The 3509-nt window shown below is 40.0% G+C and overlaps 1 pseudogene; it reads right to left on the reverse strand.

Annotated features, from left to right (window-relative positions):
- Positions 1-1016: 1016 nt before the first annotated feature.
- Positions 1017-1786, reverse strand: LOC144322821 (developmentally-regulated GTP-binding protein 1 pseudogene; annotated as a pseudogene).
- Positions 1787-3509: the final 1723 nt, after the last annotated feature.

Below are 3509 nucleotides of genomic sequence, written 5' to 3' on the forward strand. Positions count from 1 at the left end.
TTGATTTTCATATTTCTACAATTACAGGTCTTAGATATATTTTCCACTTCTAGATTCCCTTCAACATACTCTACTTAATTTTGGGAGATATATAAGATATGCTGTTTTGATGTTTTTTGTTTTCTCTGCCTCATTTTCTTCTACAATGAGGAAGTTAATACCTTCTAAAACATGACCAGCATGCACCCAGAACCAAGTGGTATGCCATGTTGGTTCATTCTGTGAGATTCCTCATTCCCATTCTGCCCCCCTCTTTTATCTCATTTATGTTTTGGTGGTCAATGTTGGGGCCTTCTACAGGTATTTCTGGTTTGAATAAATTTGGGACTGAGCATCTTCTAACATACAGAACTTAATATACTCAGAAATAAGAGGATCACCCTCTAGAACCCCTCAGGTACACTACATTCTCCCTCCACTACAACTTTGGCACTACCATCTCCCAGTCCCCCCCTTTTTCCCTTCTTTTTTTTTTTTCTCTTTTTTTCTCCTTTGGCATTCTTGGCCTTTTATTTTTTTTACTACTTTGTTTTAAAATTTGTTTTTCACTTTACTAGTCCTTTGTTTTATGTCATTCTGATCTTTGTTTTCAATTTCTGATCTCTGACCTCAGGAGAATCATCTAGGATGAAATTTACTTAGGTTGTAGTTGATATTCTTTTTTTTTTTTTCCACATACCTGGCTAGCCTCCTTTATGCAGTTGAATTTATAAGGTGACACCAAGGTAAGACAAGTAAAGTTCCAGTTTGAGGGCCTCCATATCCCTCCCCTGAATCCTGATTCACTGGCTGCCAAAGCTGGAAGGGGTTTGGGATAGGGTGCTTGGTCACGCGAAAAGCTGCTATGGTTGGCCCAGCAGATGGGCAGAAGGGAAGGTTTACTTCTTCACAATTTGAATGACATCATCGTCCTCCAAAATAATTGCCAGATTTTATATCTCTAGTGGTGCTGCCTTATTCCAGGACTACAGTGGAGGATTTCTGCATGAAGATTCACCAAAATCTTATCAAAGAATTTAAATACACTCTGATCTGGGGTCTGTCTGTGAAAAATAATCCTCAAAAAGTGGGTATATTTTCCTGTTTCCTTCCACCACATCAATGAGGTTGTCTGCTGTGGCATCACTATGCAGAGTGACATCAGCATTGTGAATTTTGTATTCAGCCAGAATGCTCTTCACAGTCTCAGCATCCAGCTCAATCTGAGGACAAGTGGTCATGAGATTAATGCCTCCTTTATCCTTCTTCTTAAAACTAATGTTGGGGGGTTTACTGTTCAAATGAAGGCCTTCCAGCTAATTTTCAAATATCTTTTTATGTCCCAAGGATTTCAGGACATCCAGAACAATCAAGATCAAGTTACACGTTCGGGCCACTGCAATGACTTGATGGCCTCTACCTTTCCCATCCTTGGCACCCTCAATGATACCTGGAAATTCCAAAGGTGGATCTTGGCACCTTTGTATCTGATGACACCAGGCCCAGTGGTCAGAGTAATGAACTCATAGGCTTCAACCTCAGAATATACACCTGCCAGGTTACTAAGTAGTGTTGACTTCCCTACTGACGGAAAATCCACAAACCCAATTCAAGCATCGCCTGTCTTGGCCACATCAAAACCTGCTCCTGGCCCACCACCACCACCACCTTTTGGGGTAATGAATTCTCTATGAAGCTTAGCAAGGTGAGACTTAAACAGCCCTAGGTGGTGTGCTGTGGCCATGTTTTTTTTAGTCCGAGCCATCTCGACTTCGATCTCCGTGATCTTCACTATGGTGCTGCTCATGATGGTGAGTCACTGGGAGGTTGCTGGGGAGTGTAGTGGTCTCTGCACAAATTACCATCCCTCACACAAACTGATATTCTTGACTCAGCCCGCTCATACAGCCACTCTGCACTGAGCAAGATTACTGGAAAGAACTCATCACAAAAGAAAGAGTCAGAAACGGTACTCTCTGCCACAGAGTTACAGAATTTGGATTACAATTTGATGTAATAAAACCAATTCAGAAGCACAATTATAAAGCTACTGGTGGCTCTGGAAAAAAAGCATAAAGGAATCAAGAGACTTCATGACTGCAGAATTTAGACCTAATCAGGCTGAAATTAAAAATCAATTAAATGAGATGCAATCCAAACTGGAGGTCCTAACAATGAGGGTTATTGAGGTAGAAGAGTGAGTGACATAGAAGACAAGTTGATAGCAAAGAAGGAAGCTGTGGAAAAAAAGAGAAAAAAATTAAAAGACCATGAGGAAACGTTAAGGGAAATAAATGATAGTGTCAGAAGGAAAAAAATCTATGTGTAATTGGGGATCCAGAGAGCACGGAGAGGGACAGAGGGTCAGAAAACATATTCTAACAAATCATAGCTGAGAACTTCCCTAAATTGGGAAGGGAAACAGGTATTCAGATCCAGGAGATAGAGAGGTGTCCCCCCCCTCCAAAATCAATAAAAACCGTTCAATGACTCAACACTTAATAGTGAAACTTGCAAATTCCAAAAATAAAGAGAACATCCTTAAAGCAGCAAGAGACAAGAGATTCTTAACTTATATGGGGAGAAATATGAGATTAACAGCAGACCTCTCCACAGAGACCTGGCAGGCCAGAAAGGGCTAGCAGGATCTATTCAGGGTACTAAATGAGAAGAACCTACAGCCAAGAATACTTTATCCAGCAAGTCTCTCATTCCGAATAGAAGGAGAGATAAAGAGCTTCCAAGAAAGGCAGAAACTGAAAGAATATGTGACCACCAAATCAGTTCTGCAAAAAATATTAAGGGGGAGCTGGTTAAAGAAAGAGGAAGCCCAAAGAAAAAAGCCAAAAAACCGGGGACTGAATAGGTATTACTATGACACTAAATTTATATTTTTCAATAGTTCCTTTGAAAGAGAATGGGATAAATTGTCCTATCAAAAGATGCAGAGTTTTGAACTGGGTAAAAAAGCAAGACTCATCTATTTGCTGTCTACAAGAGACTCATTTTAGACCTAAGGACACCTCCTCCTGAAAATGAAAGGGTAGAGAACCATTTGTCATTCAAATGGTCCTCAAAAGAAAGCTGGGGTAGCAATCCTCATATCAGATAAATTAAAGTTTATCACAAAGACTGTAGTAAGTGATGAAGAGGGACACTATATCATACTTAAAGGGACTATCCAACAAGAAGACCTAAAAATCATTAATATTTATGCCCCTAATGAGGGAGCTTCCAAGTATATCAATCAGTTAATAACCAAAGTAAAGGCATACTTAGATAATAATACACTAATAGTAGGAGACTTCAACACAGCACTTTCTGCAAATTTCAGATCTTCTAAGCACAACATCACCGAAGAAACAAGGGCTTTACATGATACACTGGACGAGATGGATTTCACAGATATATACAGAACTTCACATCCGAACACAATGGAATACACATTCTTCTCAAGGGCGCAAGGAATGTTCTCCAGAATAGACCACATACTGGGTCACAGATCAGGTCTCAACTGATACCAAAAGACT

Source organism: Canis aureus, chromosome 10, assembly GCF_053574225.1.
Source record: "Canis aureus isolate CA01 chromosome 10, VMU_Caureus_v.1.0, whole genome shotgun sequence".
In the NCBI taxonomy this organism is placed as follows: domain Eukaryota; kingdom Metazoa; phylum Chordata; class Mammalia; order Carnivora; family Canidae; genus Canis; species Canis aureus.